The sequence below is a fragment of the Epinephelus lanceolatus genome, chromosome 15 (assembly GCF_041903045.1).
Source record: "Epinephelus lanceolatus isolate andai-2023 chromosome 15, ASM4190304v1, whole genome shotgun sequence".
Classification (NCBI taxonomy): domain Eukaryota; kingdom Metazoa; phylum Chordata; class Actinopteri; order Perciformes; family Serranidae; genus Epinephelus; species Epinephelus lanceolatus.
Window position 1 is genome coordinate 4,639,269 of NC_135748.1, and position 21,690 is coordinate 4,660,958.

The 21,690-nt window shown below is 40.7% G+C and overlaps 2 pseudogenes; both read left to right on the forward strand.

Annotated features, from left to right (window-relative positions):
* LOC144467048 (uncharacterized) overlaps nt 1-21,690 on the forward strand; it is a 472,102-nt pseudogene that overhangs the window by 61,977 nt on the left and 388,435 nt on the right.
* LOC144466997 (uncharacterized) lies at nt 7,375-19,321 on the forward strand (annotated as a pseudogene).

Consider the following 21,690-nt stretch of genomic DNA (forward strand, 5'->3'; position numbering starts at 1 on the left):
GTCGAAGATTGTTGTTTGGTAACTGTACATTTGTTTTGGAGCTGCCCCTATACTGTCACTTTTTGAAAAGATTTTGTTGAGTATATTCGTTGCCACTTCATTTATGTTCTATTTTCACTACTGTCCAAAGACGTGCTGTTTGGATTTTATGATGTCAGCATTTCAAAACAAAAACAATTCTATATCATTAATCTATTTATTATCTTAGCAAAATTCCATATTCATAAGAGTAAATTTTGTAACAGAAAACCCTTGTTCAAAATTTTTATGAATGAAATGCAGCAATACTTAGAAACCATTCAGCACTCCACAAACTCCAAAGCTATAAAGACTCTGAAAATACGTAAACAATTTAATTGTTTGAGCTGCTGAACTTTTTTATTTATTCATCTGTTTATTTTATTTCTTTTTCTTTTCTCTTAACCCTGGCATATTTGTTCTGTTCATGTCTGTCACTGCTTGTTTTGTACAAGAATTGAAATATAAAAAAAAAAACTCTTTATCGACGACTACTGATGACATATATTTCTTCCTCTTTGAATTGACAGACTGGATGGAGTTTTGGCATATTGCTGCCCCCGACAGTCTTAAGATGTATTTGCCTTTGAGGGGTGTCCCATTTTAAAGTCACAAGATAGCCCTTAACACTTAGTTTTGAGGGCTAGTGAGTCTGAGGGTTGAGCTTGAAAATTAAGATTGAGGGTTAAGATAGGAATTGGGATTGGGCCTTAGTCTTGAACAGATGTCTGCAGTGGTCTGCAGCTTGGCAAGCATCTCACCTATAGGTGACACGACATCCATTATCCCCTCCACCTCCTGATGACAAAGCTCATTATTACATAACTTTAGTTGAGCGTGAGTCTGGAATGTCTTAAATATGACCACTGTGCCTAATATATGTTACAACATGGCCTTTTCTCTATTGTGCCACATGCAGGCCAAATTTGACATTTTTTGCCCCACTAGTTGTAAAATTTTAGGAATACCAAAGTTGCCTGTCCATTTTTCATCCGTTAAACTTTTTGTTTTTTGTTTGGAGATGACCATTAGGCTCACTGGTATTGCAAATGTTACTAGTGTTGTAATTTAATTTGTCTTTTTGAATACATATGCAAAAACAAAATCATTAAACATAGTATTAACCTTTTTTAACCATATTATCATAATCACCACTTTGAGCTGACAGGGATTATGAACTTGACTAATGTAACTAGATTCCATACTTCAGACTGTGGATGTGGTTTTCACCCTCTCCACATGAACAGCAAAACATTTAGCATTCCCTCTTCTCTCAATGAGTCTCAATGCAAACATCGACCAAAACTCTGACGCCAAGAAGCTGTCAAGCTGTCTGATGACATTGCCTCCCGTCCTGCCTGGAGATCCACTCCAATGTACCCAGCATTCACTGCATGTCAGAGCTCATTTCATTCATTCAGCTCAGCTGCATGCAGTTCTGCAGCTAACAGACCACATTGTTGCGTCAGGTGCTTCATAATGCGGTATGTACTGTACTCCTCAGACCACCAGGGGCCAGATGCACGATAAAAATTAATTCAGTGGTGCTGTTCATATGTATGGAGACTGGGAGGTAACATGCATATGTTAATTTTTTAAAATGCATGCATGCTTTTTAACTCGCGCGCACGTTTTATAAAACGCGCGCACGTTTTATAACTATTTCGTGCGCATGTTTTATAAAACGCACACGCGTTTTATTAAAACGCATTCGCGCCTGGCTATCGGCACCTCATACTCCCACCAACTGCAGCAGCAGGATGGACATCAAAAGGATGGATACCGCAGGCACAGACAGATGCATTAAGTAAGGGATAATGTATAGTGAGCCGGTGACTGTTGAAAAATAACTCCCGACTCCCCATTCCCCTGAAGGGAGTTATTTTTCAACTGTCACCAGCTCACTATACATTATCCGGCTTAGAACATGGCTTACTACTAAAACATTCATTGATGTGACACAAAATAATGATTAAAGCACGTTTTATTGATTCAAAATTCGCAAAAAGAAATGTGTCCTCTGTATCCATGGCAACGGCAGCCTAATGATAATTAATATTGAATTCACCCTTCGCTATGGCCCACCCCCCTTAGTTACTGTTGCTAAGTCCGACAAACTTTTGGTTTCGGAGCTAGACTGGCATGGCGCTCCCACTGTCGCTAACTGCACTCCCTGGAGAAATACTCTCAGATTTCTACAATATGCATTTGAAGGATATATTCAGGATGTCAGACTGACACAGCAATGGAATCAAGGTAACACTTTTCAATGGAATGGCTTGGATTAAAGGCCAGCTTGCAGGTTGGAGACCATGGTGAATAAATGTGTAGGAAAATGATGTAGAAACTCGATTAAAACAAAAAAAAAACAAGAACATATACACACTACAGTGACTTTTGGGATCGTTTTTGTGAAAGAATTTTGCTTCCGCATCTAAAAACCCACTAACCGGAAGTGACGTAGCGTAAGGGAGTCCGGCCGAGTTCGACTGAGTGTAACATTAATAAACATGGATCCCAGTACTAGCTTTGAGATTGAAGAGGTTGAAAATGTACATTCATATGCATACGATGGCCCACAGGCTTATAATTATGAGCCTGCTAGGCGTCCAAGAGACCAGGAACAGATCAGGGTTAGGAGAAATAACAGCCACAGGAGAGAAATAGAGCTGTGGTGTGAGGAGAACCAGTGGAGAACTGGGCAGGTGTCTTGGTGAGCGACCAGCGTTAGCTAACGACAGCTAACGATGTCTAACGCTGTGTTCACACCACAACATTAAGTTTGTCATCACGTATTAAGTTATAACTGCTAGTATTAGATAGGCTAACTAATGCTACTTATCCATAACAGAAACTAATGCGCAAATATCAGCTTGTATCAGACGTATCTTGCTATGCGTGTTATAACTCCGCATTACGGTGTATTGACGTCCGCAGGGAAGAGAGAGAGAGAGAGATACGAAGATTTCCTGATAATGCCTCACACTGCCCATCAACCCTCACGCCGCCCGTTCCCGTCTCAAACACGGAGACCTCCCTCTCCGCTGAGCCCGCCTGCCCTCGCACATACCCCCAAGGCTCGGGTCTCCCTCTCCGCGCCTCGGGGGTATGTGCGAGGGCGGCTGGGCTCCGCCAGGAACATAATCCTCCTGTCCAAAATGAGCGCTACACACGACTGCGTTTTTGGTCATAGATGAAGCCGTGAAACCGTGCCTCTTCACCTGCACAAAACGTGAACTGCCCATTGGTTCGACATCCCATTGTTCCGACCATATTAAACTCATTGTTCCGAAGTCCGTTCCGAAATCATCATGATGCCCTGTGGTTAAGGTCTGGTTAGGTTTAGGCACAAAAACCACTTGGTTAGGGTCAGGAAAAGATCATGGTGTGGGTTAAAATGAAAAAAGAAAGTGGCAAACACATAAGCCGTGAGCCTGCTTCGCCTCAAGCCGGTCGCAGCGCACCATACGCCCGCCGCGAGCTGTTCAGCACCGCGGACAGTCGGACTAATGGGATGTCGAACCAATGGGCTGTCGAACCAATGACATGGACCCGCACAAAACGCACCCAGGCACGAAAACTAACTCCAGTCCTTTTTCTGTCCGGAAAACGGTGGACTCGATGTCCTGACAGAGTCGAGTTTGTGCAACCTACACAAACACAATAATTCGGCATAATCACAAATGGTAAAATGCACTGTTAACAGCCAAAAAAATAATAACTTACAAGTTTACTACCGCTCAGACTCACTACCACCTACCACTGCGCATCAGACAGAGGCAGAGTCCCTCTCGTGACGTAGTATCAGGCAATGTTGAAAAAAAAAAACGTATTTAGAAGAGGAGCTAAAAAGAGCCACTTTTACCTCTGAATTTGTGCCCTTATGTCGTGTAAACCATAATAAATTATGAATTAACTTCTCATATGGTAATTTTCAGACAAGTTTATGTATATATATATATATTTTTAAATTAACCTGCAAGTTGCACTTTAAATTAGCTTCCAATTTAAGACGATTCAAATTTCTTACAAAGGCCTGGCTTTTGGAAAAGGTTCCTATGTGAAAATTGCCTCAGCTCTTGAAGACGTGGCTCAAATATGATTGTTCCCTTCTTTTTTTTTTTCTTTTTTTTATTGTGACCATGGTTGTGTATGTTTTTGTATGGTTTTATTGATGGAGCTTTAACTGCTGCACATGTGGGTTGCCACCTTGCATGTATGAGGACCACAATGGAAATAAGTCTTGGACTTTATTGTGTTTTTATCCTCGATTGTGTCAGCCAACGTGCATGTGTAATATGCACTCTTGTGTTTTATGCAATCAGACTAAACTAAACTAAACTAAACACAGTGTGTGCAGATGAACAGTGTTTACCTTCAGGCCCGTGCCGCTCCCAGCACCCAGACTGGCAGCTGCCGGGGGGCTGCGGAAGAAGTCAAATAACGTTCATCTGCACATAATGCGTTGACACACAGCAGGTTGAATATCAGCAAAGTTTCCTTGCTTCCCATCACTGGTTCCTGTACAGCAGGTTTGGCCTTTGTTTCACTGTTATAATCATTAAAAAGCAAAAGCAGCATGTGTATACATTCAGTAGGTAGCTACATTTCCGTTTCCACTCTGATCCTATTTAGCCTGTGTGGACTAACGTTAACTGATTTTGATGCTCCTCAGTCTAAGGCCGTTGCTATGGCATCCCTAGCAACGGAGCAGCAGGACAGCGGTGAAACCTCAAGAAATAAACACAGCAGAATTTTGTTGATTGACTAATCAGAATCAAGTATTTAAGAGTACCATGTTCTAATTCATTGTGTAGTCCATTGTTTTACATGTTTGACATGTATGTTCTTATACTGTGGTTCTGGCAGAAGCATCTGTACAGGTTTTGTAACCTGGATTTCAGTGTAGCTTTTCAGTAAATATGTTGAAAAAAAAACTTTCATATGACATATTGATGTTTCTTTATTTCTTCACTCTTCCCGTATCATTCACATTAATCAGGTCCACCTGAGCATTTAGAACAAACACTTCCTTCTGCTCCGTAGCTTTCCCCTCTTCCAAATGGACCAATATTGCACTCACAGCCTTTTAAACTATTGTTTTTATAAAACGCATGCAATAGTAATAAAACGCGCGAGTTGTAAAAATGTTATACAACCCTAATTTGATTTAGAATATAATTGTGACAGCTGACTGAACACAGAATATTGGCTAATATGGCGCATGAGTTTTGGAAAAGTCCCATTCATACCTGCACTGACCCCTGTAGGGTCAAATATGTAGCAACACCCCAAATCACTTATTTTTTACAGTCTATGCTATAGAAAAACAGTCTATTTGTATTTTAAAGTTTTACTGCAAAAACTCTTGACTTAAAATATCAGTTGCATAAAGAAGTGCATTCAAGGTGCACCCAAAATAGGCTACAATAACATTTGCCTACAGACAGAACCAAATAGGTAAGCCTATTACATTTCAAGTTAGGACTAGGCCTACATCTCAGTGCAAAGAACATTATAATATGTGCAGTTCAGCATCTAGTGCATTTTTTCAAGGTAAAAGTGCAACAATAGGCTACCAATTTAAAGGTAAAACTGACCTCGGTGGTGTAAAGAACATGCCACACAGAACAAAGTGCATAAACACAGCATCCAGAAATCTTAAAATGTGTTCACATTAAAACATTTGCTAGGCTATAAGTCACAGAACAAAGTAAAAATCAGCCTACAAATTACACAACAGAACCAACACTCTTTGGCCACACACAGACAGCCCCACTTTTAACACCTCATCTGATGCTGCCTTTAGCACATCAGCTGATATCAAGCCCCTTTTTCTGGTCCTTTGTGGGGACATTCTGTAAAACAAAAAAAAAGCAAACAAAGAGGCGTCTCAAATGTAACACGTGTTACAACTGGGCCGCTCGGTGCACCGTTCATTTGGCGTTGTTTACAGAACGGACCATACAGACACCCAAGCGGATTTTAGCTCTGTAACATTAAAGAAAAAATCTGTAGTCAAAAAATACTGTGAGAGTGAATTTTTACTTACTTTGTGGAAAACCAGCTTCTCCGCGGATATCTTGCTGCAGCATGGATGAGAAGACTTGAAACTTCCTGGGCATGTGTATTACGGTACTCGTCACATGCTGACGTGATGACGTCACGACCACATTGACCAATCAAGAGAAAACGTGCATGTTACAACCCTGACGCGTTACAATCAAGGCGGCTCTCCCCTACATTATTATTGTACTATATAATACAGCCTATTATGAAAAATCTGCACAGGTTATTATATTCGACACATTTGTTCTAACAGAACTTTATGCAAGAAACAATAAGTTTTGAATAATGTAAGCGTGACACTTGCTGAACTCACTTCAGCATGTTATTTACTGAAGCAGTCAGGCCTGGACTGGGACAAAAAATGGGCCCTGGCGTTTTTGGCCCAGGCGGCCCACCATGATTGGTAAGACAACATCAGACTACATGCTTTACTCCAATGTAACTGCCAACTGAACTGGCTTAAAATGATTATCAACAATCACAGCATCGCAAAATTATAATACATTCTCTAAATAATTCCATTTAAAATCAATAAACTGTCTACTAAATATTAGTCTCTTAACTAAATAGTCTTAATAAAGTATAGGCCCGGATCAAGACTGCCCTGTAGATTTTACAGGACGGCCTGAACACTGAAAACTACTTACATCTATTATCAGATTTCTCTTTCACAATTCTTTATTTTCTGGTGCACCCACTGTATAAGGCCAGGGCATACAAACATTTTATTTTGATCATTGGACTTAAGTCAAGCACTTTGTAACAAAGCTACAAAGTGCTTCACACAGCATAAAAAATAGACAGATTAGGATGAATAGGTTCAATAACTGCAGAAAATATTTTAATTCAAATTAATTCACTGAAGAAAGAAATTAACTGACAACTGTTGTTGTCCAAGTCAACTGGTTGGCTAATGATGTTATTAGAAACCTAAATGATGAAATGTAATTGATTCATTTTCTTTTCGAAGGAACTGAAGGGCATCTTCCAGCTAACCTGCCGGCTGATCTCACTTGGAACCGAGTGGCCAACCTCACAGGCAGAGAAGGGGGAAACACTGGCCTGAATCTCGTAAATGAATTTCTGAACTACTTTAAAGGTACTGAATGAATTGTAATTAACATCAGGGGTGCATAAATATATTAAATAACGTGAGGTTTTTTTGGTGTAATTAAATACAATGTTGTAAGTTGCTATAACTATAAAAGAATGTCATTTGTCATTACAGAAATGATGAAAAGATCCCACGGCAGGTACACCGACCAAGAGACCCAAAGGTGTGCTGAAATGGGTGGGGCCTTTGGAAAGGAGCTTGACAGGGTCCTGACCAATGCTGGTGTGGCGTCCCTTGAACAGTCTTGGTCAATCCGTGACAGGTCCAAGAAAAGGCAAATTGCTGACATCAGGAAATCTGTCAAAGAGTTTAATTCAGATGGACTCTTTGACAAGGTCCCGGGGAGGTTCCGTGATGGACTAGAAAAATTTAGTTACAGCACCAAGATAAAAAACCCAAAGAGGATGGGGAGAAAAATGAGGGAGTTGGCTCTGGAAATTGATGACTGGGATGTGTTTGCTGGTCTCAAACCAGTTGTTTAATTAAAGCCGCTACAAGGAACTTTTAACTGGATATGCAAAAGTCTCTCGTTTCTGCTGATGTCTGTGTGTGACCTACAACAGCAAATGAGACCATCAGTGTGAAGATAAGCTATTTCTATATAGTGTATATCCATACCTTTAGGAAACGGTGTCCGGGTCCGCACCAGGTTGCTTCCAGGATGGCACTCAGACGGCACACTGCATCTTACCTAGCTGCTTACATTTATAAATAGTTGCTATTCCTCCTCCTCGAGTTAAAATAGCAGCAATCATTGGGTAAAGGTTCTGTGAAAGCACTGGACTCACCAACAGTCTGCCACGTCTCAGTCACACAGAGAAAATCCAATCCTCGGGAAGTCAGGAAATCCTTCAGGATAAACGCTTTGTTCGCTAGCGATCTAGCATTTACCAGCCCAATCCTGGCAGAAGCCGGCGGGTCCACGGCGCCCACACACACAGGCTGCAGATTGCGCAGATTCACCCCGCGCCAGCGGGGACAATGACAACAGGGGCCGCGGGGCTGGAACACCTCATCCGGGCCGACGACTGGTACCAGCCAGGCGCTGACAGGGTCCAGCGAGTGCCGAGAAATAAAGAGGCGAGGCACCGCTCCAGGCGCTTACACCGGAGAGGTGGAGCTGGGGCACGGCAGAGGTGAGCTGGGATCCCCAATAGGAGCGGGGACAAAGTTTTTCTGTCTTGTTGTTTCATTCATCTCCAAAACAAACACATGCGCGAGCCAGGTAAGCGTCTTTACGACAATACGCACTAGAGCTCATGGGAAATGTGGGCTTCATTCCGGCAAAACACTACCGCTTTTGTCCACAGGGTTGCCAAAATCAACTCAAAATGAAAGTTCCTTGTAGGGGCTTTAAGCAACCTTTCAACCCATTGGTGGGGGGAAACAAACTGCCTAAGAGCCTAATGTCATTGTAATGGCTAAAAGTATTAAAACAGTACTCATTTGTACATTTTAAAAAATTGTTTTGTCTTCATTAATACAAAGTAGGCCAACTGCATTAAATAAATAACATTTATTTACTTCTATAACATTTTTAACTTTATTTACATTGTGCCCATTGTCTCTTATTTTGTTAGTACTTCTTCATAAACAACACTGCTGAGGAAGCAACGCTTCTTTTCGGTTTCCTCATCTTGAGCAAGAATGCGAAGGTTTGTTGATTTTCCAACCCATTAATTCTGCTGTTTGCTGTTGCAAACTGAGCAGCAACCCTGCCATTCACAACTTGCACTGTATTCTGTGCTCATTCCTTTAATGTGCAAAAATTGGAAAACACACTTCCTGATGCACTGTCCTGTCTCTTCCTGATGTAGCATCTCAATCATGTTGTCATCAACAACTGACTTATCAACCGACTTAGGGTATGTGTACATCATGGCTGTTCCCTCGTCACCATCCCTAGCGCAGCGTCCAACCCCAGTAGGACAAAATGTCAAAAGCTGGTCCCCAGTGCACAACATGGCACACATCCGGCACCTGGACTCCAAGTCCGAAAGCCACAGTGGCGACAACACACCTCAGATGGCTTTCAGGTTTTACAAAAGTAGCCAGTATACGGTCCATGGTTTCTGTGTCAATATGACTGTGGAACATGTCCACAATTCTGGTGGAGGATGTGTGCTCCTCTGAGGTCCAGGCATCATTACCCAATGGCTTCATGATTTGCCTATAGGTTGTCTTAACATTGTTGAATGTCCTTGTTTAAAAAAAAAAAGAGAAAGAGAAAAAAAAATTTAAAATTTGAAGACATTTGTATGTCTTGCAGACAGTAATGTAACACTAAAAGTATCATGCTTGCAATTGATAGTTATTTTACATTACATAATTCCATATTGAAATCATATTAAAACATCACCAACCTGCAGTATACAATCACCTTCCCGGCAGTTTTACCCTGCCGTAGATGAGGTATGATCCAGTCTGCTGCTTGCGTGATATTATCACTTTTGACATTTTTCACATTCAGAAAAATATTTGGCCTGTATTGACAAAATGTGGTCATATGTTTCAGTGTGGCTTAGGAAAATGTATAGTATCTATTTTTTTAGATGGTAGTATAATCTTATGAGACCTACATGTAATAGCATATGTGTTTAATGATATTTAATACCTGTCTGGAAGGTAGGTCACCATCTTCACTTATTCTGGTTTGAGCTTGAACAGCTTCAGGATCTCTGTCACCATCTCCTGAGTCACTGTGGCTGTCAGTAGCAGTATAGGTGCTTGGATGAGAAGCCTCAGAGAACAGACCTTCTAGTAGTCCTCTCTAAAGCTTTCACTCCTGAATTCAGAAAAGAAATAGATAAGTGAACATTGTTTCTAAACGCACTGATGAGAAATACAGACAGGGATTCATTTTTCATTTTTTGATTTATAATGGTTAATATTACATGCAGGACAGACCACATCAAAATTCAACACTATTGATATTCTTTGTTTTCTTTTTCACCCGAATGGCCGATAAAAATGTATCATATTCATTTAATTGGAACTTTATTCTCGTATCGAGGGTTTTACAGATTGAAAGCCAATATATTTGCATTAAAATTGTCAGCTAGGCTTGCTGATAACATTTCTTTTACCAGCTAGTTAAGCAATGGACTTCATCCAGGGCCCAGAGGCAGATCTTCTGTCTGTGCTGCTCAAGCCAATCCCACCATATGGTTTCCACAGCGACCTCCGGGGGCATTAGAAGTGGATAATGCCCAACCTTCAGAAAAATTGTTCATTTTGCGTTGCAGAATAATGTTAATAAAATTATTTACCTTTTCCATTAATTGTCCAAAATACCCAAAATAAACACTCTTTCCGTACCCAGTGGGAAGTACACCAAAAACATGTTCTCCATTCAGTAGAGACAAAAAGATCTCTTTTTGTTTGTCCCTGACTGAGGTGGGAAGAGAAGCTAATGCATCTTCCACAGAAAGAGACATATTGTGTCTAAAACTACTAAATAATAAACTAGACTTACAATATCCATTAAAAATATCCTAAATAATCTTTTAAACAACTCAACTTGAAATTAATATTTTAGATTATGCCTATAAAATACACTTTTATAAAATAAAAACAATGAATAAAGTAAATGATAAGGCAAAAGCTAAATGAAAGTTATAAAGTTTGTTTTTGAGATTCTCTTTGTTCTCTGTTTCGATTCCAAAAAGTGATGGTTTGCCCTGGAAATGTCCTCAACCGTCATTGGTCAATTGAAGAAAAAAAAACACGTGGCAACTGACAGGTCAGGTGACAATAACAGTACCTGTCTATTTGTTTTAATGTGCAATACCACCCCCAACCGCTATAGTGGCGCTGTGGTGCAGTTGAAAGCAGGTAGTGCTTTTGAGGGAAACAACGAATGAGTCACTCAGGAAAACTTATAGCGTTGGTTAAAAGTGCCTTTTTATTAACAAATATGGAATATACGGAGGGGCGGCACGGTGGTGTGGTGGTTAGCACTGTCGTCTCACAGCAAGAGGATTCCCGGTTCGATCCCGGGTGTGGGAGCCCTTCTGTGCGGAGTTTGCATGTTCTCCCCGTGTCAGTGTGGGTTCTCTCCGGGCACTCCAGCTTCCTCCCACAGTCCAAAGACATGCAGATTGGGGACTAGGTTAATTGATAACTCTAAATTGGCCGTAGGTGTGAATGTGAGCGTGAATGGTTGTCAGCCATTGCGATAGTCTGGCGACCTGTCCAGGGTGTACCCTGCCTCTCGCCCAGTGTCAGCTGGGATAGGCTCCAGCCCCCCCGCGACCCTCAAGAGGATGAAGCGGTTAGAAGATGGATGGATGGATGGATGGATGGGAAGGGCGTACTTAAGGATGACATTCATGGCACTTTATTTTTTGCATTTGAACATTTGTGTTGAAGTACGTTGTTCCTTTACTGTTGCTCTGCTCCCATATGGACGTTAACTCCGAGACTGTCCTGTAAAATCTACAGGGCAGTCTCGATCCGGGGCTAAATAAAGTATTGAGAATTATTAACACTAATATATCAAAAGGTATCAAAACTCATGCTGATCTACAATTCTTATTACTAGTATATTTTGATAGAAAACAATAAATTAACCCAAAGATTATAATAAATTCAATGGTAAATATTGCAATTTAAAGTAATTATTTTCTATAGGTTTACTAACTAGCACTAAAATCATGTTTTCTGTGCTAAAATACAATGTATCTAATCTACAACGTAGCTTGATTTTGTGTTTCTATTTACAGCCTTACGTGAATGTTTACTGTTGCTATGGCAACAAGTGACTGCTGACATTAGCAGCTGTTAGCTAGCTTAGCTCAATTGTCCAAGCAAAAATAACCCATAATATCACAATTCGGCATATTAAAACAAAATCAACCACAAATACCAACAGTCACAGCCCTTAACTGTTAAAGTTAGAAAAGCTTTTTAGAACAGCTTCAAACCCTGACTAGCCACGTTAGCATTAGTGATGGTGGTCTGTGCCTTGGAAAAAATACCGAGGTCTAGACCTCGGGGACCTCAATATTATGAATGAATCTCATGTGACCCAACTTACCTCAGCAGTAGCTGCAGCGACTTCAACTTGTAGTTGGTCGTCACTAACATAGTTGGAGAGGCCTTGCTCTGAAATCCATCTTCGGATATTTCTCTCTGAAAGCCCTCTTATAGGTCCAAATTGCCTGCACAGGTTTGCTGCAATTTCACCGTAGGTCATGCCGTTTGTTTTCATCTCCATTATCAAGTTAGCATAACCGTCTACAGCCATTTTTAGAAGCCCTAGAGAAGGGGCGCAGACAGTGCTTCTAAATGAACACACAAACGCGGCAAACCAGTAATATCAGCAGGGGGCAGCAATGCGCCGTAGTCTAGTCTGCCACTGCAAACAAAGAAGGAGAAGAATAAGAATAAGAATGGTTTCCAGGTTAAGGCAAAGCAAGTTTGATTAAAAGAATTATGGTCATATTTATTTCCGGACTTGTGGTTAATAAACGCATAATAGAAAATCAGATAAAGACTCGTTTTTCGTTTTTCGATTTCCAATTTCCAAACGAGAAACGGGAGACGACTCATTTCCCGTTTTTGTTTACCTACATCAAAACGAAAAAGGAAAATAGGATCGTTTCCCGTTTTTTGTTTACCTACATCAAAACAAAAAAGAAAAAAAGGATCATTTCCCGTTTGTTGTTTACCTACTTCAAAACAAATAACGAATGGCCGCAAAGTACAATGACCCTTTAAGTTGGATTTTGTGGTGATAATTCTGTTAAGTTTAGAAAAACCACTAACTCCGTTGGGAAGCTTTAAGTTGGATCTTGGACATTGTTTTGATTTGAAGTACTTACCTGAGTTACCTTTTTACCCTGCCCCTTGGAAAATAAAACTCATCCTCATCCTAGCCTGGTGTGTATATATATATATGTACAGTACAGGCCAAAAGTTTGGACACACCTTCTCATTCAATGCGTTTTCTTTATTTTCATGACTATTTACATTGTAGATTCTCACTGAAGGCATCAAAACTATGAATGAACACATGTGGAGTTATGTACTTAACAAAAAAAGGTGAAATAACTGAAAACATGTTTTATATTCTAGTTTCTTCAAAATAGCCACCCTTTGCTCTGATTACTGCTTTGCACACTCTTGGCATTCTCTCCATGAGCTTCAAGAGGTAGTCACCTGAAATGGTTTCCACTTCACAGGTGTGCCTTATCAGGGTTAATTAGTGGAATTTCTTGCTTTATCAATGGGGTTGGGACCATCAGTTGTGTTGTGCAGAAGTCAGGTTAATACACAGCCGACAGCCCTATTGGACAACTGTTAAAATTCATATTATGGCAAGAACCAATCAGCTAACTAAAGAAAAATGAGTGGCCATCATTACTTTAAGAAATGAAGGTCAGTCAGTCCGGAAAATTGCAAAAACTTTAAATGTGTCCCCAAGTGGAGTCGCAAAAACCATCAAGCGCTACAACGAAACTGGCACACATGAGGACCGACCCAGGAAAGGAAGACCAAGAGTCACCTCTGCTTCTGAGGATAAGTTCATCCGAGTCACCAGCCTCAGAAACAGCAAGTTAACAGCAGCTCAGATCAGAGACCAGACGAATGCCACACAGAGTTCTAGCAGCAGACCCATCTCTAGAACAACTGTTAAGAGGAGACTGCGCCAATCAGGCCTTCATGGTCAAATAGCTGCTAGGAAACCACTGCTAAGGAGAGGCAACAAGCAGAAGAGATTTGTTTGGGCCAAGAAACACAAGGAATGGACATTAGACCAGTGGAAATCTGTGCTTTGGTCTGATGAGTCCAAATTTGAGATCTTTGGTTCCAACCGCCGTGTCTTTGTGAGACGCAGAAAAGGTGAACGGATGGATTCCACATGCCTGGTTCCCACTGTGAAGCATGGAGGAGGAGGTGTGATGGTGTGGGGGTGTTTTGCTGGTGACACTGTTGGGGATTTATTCAAAATTGAAGGCACACTGAACCAGCATGGCTACCACAGCATCCTGCAGCGACATGCCATCCCATCCGGTTTGCGTTTAGTTGGACGATCATTTATTTTTCAACAGGACAATGACCCCAGACACACCTCCAGGCTGTGTAAGGGCTATGTGACCAAGAAGGAGAGTGATGGAGTGCTGCGGCAGATGACCTGGCCTCCACAGTCACCGGACCTGAACCCAATCGAGATGGTTTGGGGTGAGCTGGACCGCAGAGTGAAGGCAAAGGGGCCAACAAGTGCTAAACACCTCTGGGAACTCCTTCAAGACTGTTGGAAAAGCATTTCAGGTGACTACCTCTTGAAGCTCATGGAGAGAATGCCAAGAGTGTGCAAAGCAGTAATCAGAGCAAAGGGTGGCTATTTTGAAGAAACTAGAATATAAAACATGTTTTCAGTTATTTCACCTTTTTTTGTTAAGTACATAACTCCACATGTGTTCATTCATAGTTTTGATGCCTTCAGTGAGAATCTACAATGTAAATAGTCATGAAAATAAAGAAAACGCATTGAATGAGAAGGTGTGTCCAAACTTTTGGCCTGTACTGTATATGGGACAAATACGGTAATTTGGCATTTTACCATATATTTTAACGACCTTTTTTAACTGTTGTTAATGTTATAGCTATTTTGTAGGAATGTTTCCTTTCGTCAGTGAGCATAAACAAATCGTGTTTACGATTACATTAGGCGACTAGCACGTTAGCATTGTTTCAGCTATCATTTTAGCAACGCAGCCACGAGCGCCGGAGCTAGTCTACAAACAGCAGTGCATACAATAACGCCACATATTTTTTTACTGTCATTGAATAGCACCGAGTGAAAGTCAACGTTTCACTCGGTGCTATTCGATTATCTATCCAGATAATCCCAAATTAAATCTTTCCCCGACGTTGCACAGTTGCAAACACAGTAGTCATCCCACGTTTCGATGGTAGCCTACTAGCTCCAGTAACAACATCTTTGCCTAGTGTTTACTACTACTGGTGATTGATTGTCATTGACACCGTCAGGGTCCCGCTTACTGAGAGAGGGAGAGAGCAGTAAGCGTGTCTGTGTCGCTGTGTGTGGCAGGTGCTTGCATATTTAATGGCCATAAACTCGATGCAATTACACCATAGCACTAACACTATTCATTTGAATGGAATGCATAGCTAATTCCGGTTGACCTGAAAACACAAAAATAGCACATTTACACTTCAAATTTCAGCAATTATATCACAGCTACCCTAGGGTCTAACAAAGATACAAACATTGTCCGATTTCAATGTAATACATTATTCTGAATTTGGGAGGTCTCGTTTTGGAGGCTATGTTTTTCATTCATATGGGAAAAGCACTGTTTTTATAACGTTAAGAGTGTTAGGCAAATACTCATTGGAAGTCACTTTGCACTGAAAATTGTAAGGGCCTATTGTATTAATATTTTGTTTTATATTGATATAGCTAGCCATTTACTTGAATAACTTTGTGCAATATATTTTCTATGGAAAATACCCCACTTTGTGATTTTTTATTTGGTAATATTTAAGTTATTTATATTGTTGTATGGGTTATTAAGTTGATGTATTGTATAGCTCTTCCAACCGTATTTCTTCTAAACATATTTATTGTTGTCAACATTAGCTGGGTTTCCATCAAAATGTATCGCAAATTTTAAGCGAATTTTGTGAAAATGCACAAAAGGAAATGCGAATTTATGCACGTTTCCATTCATTATTGTTTTGCGAGTATTGGGAATCAACAGGTCGAGCAGAAGGTGGCACTTCTCATGAAAAATAAAATGCAAAAGAACACCCGTAGAAGAAGAGGGCGCCGTTAGATGACATCATTGAGAGCGTCTCATGTCCACAACTGATGTAAACAATTACCGGCACATCCATGACTACGACGAGATGGAGAGATTCCTTGGGAACTTCTTGGCTATTGCGAGAGCTCTCATCACACTCATATCAGCGCTGTCAGCGTAGCCTACATAATGCCGTGATGTCTGTGTTGATACACCAGGCAGCGCACATGATGCAGCGGTATTCAACACATCCAGTCTATTCAGGTAAGTTGTGAAATAGCCTACACTCACCTGACACTGGAGTGATTACCTCTCTCTAAGTTTACACAGGTGTGTGTGTGAAGTAGAAGTAGGATTCGGTAGCCTATGCCATTGTTTATTCGCTAAATCTGTTTCCATTGCCAAAAGTGGCATTTTCCTAATATCGATACGCTGACTTTTCCACCCCCTCCAAGCGTAAAAACTTTTTTGCGATATTTCGGCCCTTTTTCGAATTTCTGGCGTTTCCATTCAAGTTTTTTTTTCGCAACTGTTGAAAATGCGAATAAAAATAGGTGGATGGAAACCCACATATTGTTTCCCACAATGTATCTGTGTGGTTGTATGGTTATTATAAAGTTATACATGGAGACACCATGACTGAGTTTAGTAGGTACATCAGGTTCCTGAGATCGCTGTATAGTCATGTTGAGGTATTATAGAGCACTCTGAAACGATAGCAACAGCCTAACACAATATCGTGGCTTCACAAATTTTACATTGAATTTACAGCCCCCCCCTACCAAAAACATCTTCCAGCATGCCTGGTCTGGACAGTTTCAGACCAATCACAGTGATAATTGAATCTGTTTATGGTAAAGCAATTAAATGTATTTGCAATGAAAAGGTCCTACTACTTTCAACCTTTACTACTTCTTAATTATTATGTTACCAGCTACCTCTCTGTAGCTCACATCTCCTATTTGGAATATTATTAGTACCACAATAAATAATATTAATAGTAACCCTACTATTAATGTATGACATAATGTCATCTAATACATAGTATGTCAGAGATTCACAGTGGTATCAGAAAAGAATAGCTCCAGCTGATGAAATGGGTTGCATTACTAGATGGTGTATGTTAATAATTCATTTCATTGCTTTTGCAGAACATTGTCATTCAGGAGTGTTTAGCCAGACTGAAGGAAAGACTGCAGTGTGCCCTCAACAACAACCCTCCTGATCTTGATTATTTGGAATACATAGTGACCCAAGAGAGGACCTTCATAAATGCAATGGAGAATGAAGCTCTGCCTAATGAGATCGGTGAAACCCTCCATCACCTGAGCAGTTTGTTAGACCTGCGGAATAAACCTCCCCCCTCAAAATCTGTGGTGAGGAGTATAGGTCCCTATGGACGTTTTAGACTACAGGTCACGGAGGACCATCTCCAAAGTCTTCTTCATCTAGGTCTACCTGCCACATGTGTAGCAGACATTCTTGGAGTCTCAAGAAGAACCATATACAGGAGGATGTAGGAGTACAATATGTCAGTTAGGAGCCTGTATTCCACCATGACTGATGATGCTCTGGATAATGAAGTGAGAGCCATCAAATCTAGACTACCTCATGCTGGATACCAGATTGTCAGGGGGTGTCTTGAAGCAGAGGGCCACCATATACAATGGACCAGACTCAAGGCCTCTATGCATAGAGTTGATACGGAGGGCATCCTATCAAGATTGACAAGTATGGGCTGTGTTGTTTGGCGAAAATACTGTGTTCAAGGCCCACATTTTCTGCAGCACATAGACACCAATCATAAACTCATTCGGTGTGTATATTACATTTGAATATAGCAGGACTTAAAATAGTTATCGTTGGAATTATTTTTTGTGGTTAATTATCCTCTGCTTCTTTCTTTTTAATTAAACTATGTCCTTTTTTTCCACCAGATATAACATGGTGATATTCGGTGGCATTGATGGCTACTCTAGGAAGGTAAGTTTCCTACTGTAACAAAGTACATACTCATGAAAATATTTCTGGTATCCATCATTTTTTGGTAGGGTGTCTATCTTATAACAATCAATCCCTTAACTATTATTAGAACTCATGTCCATTTTCCACCCTCTAGATCATGTACCTCAATGCTGGATCCAACATCATAGCGAGTACTGCGCTTCAGTTTTTTCTGGATGGAGTGAGGAGATTTGGATGGCCTTACAAGCGAGTAATGCTGCAGTAAATTTATTTTGAATTATGGTTCTCGTATTATCCTTTAAGCAATAGCAATGATTTGTTAGCCGTTTATGAAACATGAAATTATCAGGATTTATTCAATGCTGCATTTAGTTTTCATGAACCTGTGTGAGGAAATGAGCCAGCATTTTTAGTAAAGTTTTTTGTGGATTCAGTTGTATGTGTAAGCAGTGGCCTAAATAGGTCAGAAGGTGGCGCTGTTGTGTTGTTTATGCCCTCAGGTGTTACGCGATTGTTGCTGTTTGTCCTTTACTGGACACCGTGTTTTCAGTTATTCGCTCTGCGTGGTCGCCATTTTGGCTCAGTGTTTGTTTATGGTCTGTAAGGTAAGCACTATAGATAGTTCTCCTCATCATAGTCCAATACCTTGATAAACGGTTAATACGCAGTTTTGTTTAAATGATGTGTTTATTGAGATGTTTGTTTACCATCTGATTAAGTTTTATGAGTTTGTAACTTGGTTTTATGTGAGTATGTCGGCCGTGATTACGGCTAGCTTTTTAGTTGTATGTAGCTCCGCGGGTACTGTCTGCTATTTACCTACCTGTGGGTTTTCTCTTATGCTCTGTGTTTTGAGCTGAAACCTTGTTTCAAGGGGTTAAGTAGCTGTGAAGGTACAGCGCTTTATTTTGAATACTGTACAATTACTTTTATATGACTTATCTTAACTGACTCAGTGTTTGTCTATGGTCTGTAAGGTGGAGCCACCAGCATCGACACTCATTAAACCGCGCTGTCTCAGCCACGATCTTGACCATCCGTGTGTCCGACTCGTCCCTCACATCGCACCCCCCCCAACAACATTAACACAACGCAGAGTCTCCGGATGTGGAGAGACGCAGTTTCTCACGGGCTGGGTTAGATATGGATAGTAATTTCAAAATCTGATGTGTTACAGGGTAAGAGGTGACCAGGGTGTTGAAAATGTCCGCATTGCTGAGATGATGTTCACTGTGAGAGGCACAGGACATGGAAGCTTTATAAGTGGAAAAAGCAGGTGCAGTATTCCTTTTGTATTATTATCAAATTACCTCAAGATCCAAGTAGGTACATGACATGTCTTGTTATTGTTTGTGTGCCCTTCAGCAGGGTCCAACATTAACGGTTGCCCGAATGCCCGGGGCAAGTAAAAATAGCCGGCGGGCCAGCAGATCCTGCGCAGACATGCCCGATCGGGCAAGCAGCACCAACTCGGATTTTTTATTTTTTTTTTTTTTTATTTTTCTAATGGCAGGGCAGGAATTATACCACAGCCAAACGGCCAGTGCCGTGGATGCCCCGGAGTGTGGCCGTAATGCCCCTCCTACCCATATGGCCAGTGTAGCATGCCCTGTTTTTTTAACATGACAATCAGCAAGGCTACGGCTAACAAGTTAATGTACTGACACTCCTCAGACAGACACACACACACATACCGGACAGCCTCTCAGTCCTTAGCTGCTAACGTTAGCTCATGTACAACACAGGTACCACACAGAAACTTTTACAAAGTGTCATAATGTGCTTCTAGTGACTGTCAAATCGCCAGCGAAAGTTGTTTACACTGGTGCCTGCTCTCATGGGACAAAGATCTTCTGAGAAGAAAGACGGTTCACTCTGCTCTGCCGCCAGGAACAAACTGGGAGGCAAAGATCCTCTCTGAGGAAGAGGGTTCACTTTGCTGCAGGGTTCACCAAAATGTTTTTTTGTTTTTTCTTTTAATAAATTGAACACACATTAAAGAACATACAAGATCCTGTAGAGAATTAATACATATAATACAATACAATGAACACTGTCAAATTAAATGAAGGTGTGTAATGTTGTTCAAATGGAAGCACGTTTTAGAGGGCATGTCATTGTTCTATTCCTTTATTGCTAAAGTCACCCTCTGGGAAGTTATGTCCACAGGTAGGAGGGCGTATGCTCACCTGGTATCAGGTCATCACTGTTTTTTATAGTCCTGTTTTTTCTGTGAATATGGACCTCCAATAGAGCGAGGTAGTTCAGGTGGTCCTCTGGGGTCTGATGCTACACTCACAACATGCTCCTCTCACTGCAATATACAGTGTATTCACCACCTTCAGTTTATCTTTAGTTCATGGTGGCGTACTTTGTGCTCTGCTCACTCTTTCACTGCCAAGCCTGCAGGCTCTGAGTCTACGTGCCCGTGGGGAAGTTATTATCATCACTCCCTTCTGTGCTCAACTCCCTTTTGTGCTCAACTCGATGTTGCCTGTAGGGAGTGCCAAGGTCAGAATGTTGACTTCAAATATCAACACTATGCATATTTTGCATAATCCATTCCACATGTGGTGACTTAAAATGTTTTCGTCTCTTTGTTATTAGTTGTTGTCTTGCAACCCCTCATGTTGATAGAGGGTGGGAGAAAAAATAGATTCACATAAGAATTACGATTCTTATCTTCTACAACTCACTAAAAGTTTACAGGTACCAAAATTTGAGATTTTTTATTTTTTTTTATTTTGTTAAACAAACACAATAGAGAGGCTTGCTGCAGATAGAACAACTTTTTGTATGTTTACATGCATAAAATAGGTTGATGCCAGTTTTGGTTTGACTTTGAATTAAATCATTTGGAATACAGGGATGTATTGCAATACTTTTTCTGTATTGAGAGAGTGGTAACCATTTACCCCCAGAGCATGTGCACCAAATTTAGTGAAATTCTGTCCATCCAGGTTTTGACGTCTATGAAATTTGTGGCACCCCCTATGGCACATTCCCCAACATGTACTGAAAATAACTACCAAGATTTATAATGATTAGACAAATTGCGAATGAATTGTGGCCAATTAACTGCGAAGTCTCCCCCTTTCTGAAGTAATCTAAATGATAGCAGCCATGCCTTTTTTTTATTATTATTTGAACTAATCTTGCTTTTTTATCATTGAAATGTGTATCTCAGTCCCATTAGGCTGTATAGCAAATTTGTGGTTGATAGAGTCAAAATTCATTCATTCATTCATTCATTCATTCATTCATTCAATTCATTGCACTGTTTTTCACATCATGCTCCAAAGAAAAATAAATCAAATTGTCCAAGAGGCTTTTTTTTTTTTTTTAATAGAGCACATTGAGTTGTAGATGTTTCAAGTCAATTCATGGTATGAGGGGCTTGGCCTGTAAGTTATAGAACCACCATCAGGCAGATTCTGATCAAATTTTATTTGAAGCATGATGACATCATTTCCAGTTATGGTGCCAAGTTTCAATTCTCTAGCTTATTCCAGGTCAGGGTATTATATATAGCATATAAAGCAAACATGCCCAGGCCAACATGCACCAATCATTATGACGCTTCTGAGTATGGTCAATACTTGGCCCCTGAGCATGAGCACCAAAATTGGTGAAATTCTGTCTACCGGGATTTCAGGTACATTTTTGTGGTATTTGTGGTGCCCCCGATGGGTCAGCTCAAAATTCTTCAGTACACCTACTTCCCAACATGTACTGAGGAAATCTACCAAG